Source organism: Lipotes vexillifer, unplaced genomic scaffold, assembly GCF_000442215.2.
Source record: "Lipotes vexillifer unplaced genomic scaffold, Lipotes_vexillifer_v1.1 scaffold847, whole genome shotgun sequence".
NCBI classification, from domain to species: domain Eukaryota; kingdom Metazoa; phylum Chordata; class Mammalia; order Artiodactyla; family Lipotidae; genus Lipotes; species Lipotes vexillifer.
Window position 1 is genome coordinate 2,383,940 of NW_006778821.1, and position 363 is coordinate 2,384,302.

Sequence of the window (363 nt, forward strand, 5' to 3'; positions counted from 1 at the left end):
GGGGGGGGGCGGGGCAGGGCGGGGCGGGCTCAAAGCCTCCGGGCAGGTGGCGACAGCCGCGCGCGATCCTCCGGGCTCCGGCGGCTGGGCCGGGCTCGGCCGGGCTCAGCAGCTCTCGCGCCGCCGCTGCTGCCGCCCGCGCTCGGGCAGGAGCCCCAGCGCCATGTTGACGGTTCGCCGCGAGCGCCCGCTCGGGCTGGGTGTGTGAATGTGTGTGTGTGAGTGTGTTGGCCAAGTCTTCCCTGCGCGGCGACAGCGCGGCTTGGGCTCCCCGCCCGGCAGCTCGCGGGCTCCCCCTCCGCCGCCGCTGCCGCCTCGCTCCCGCTCTCGGTCGCGGTCTGGGCTCCGGCGCGTTTTCCCCGC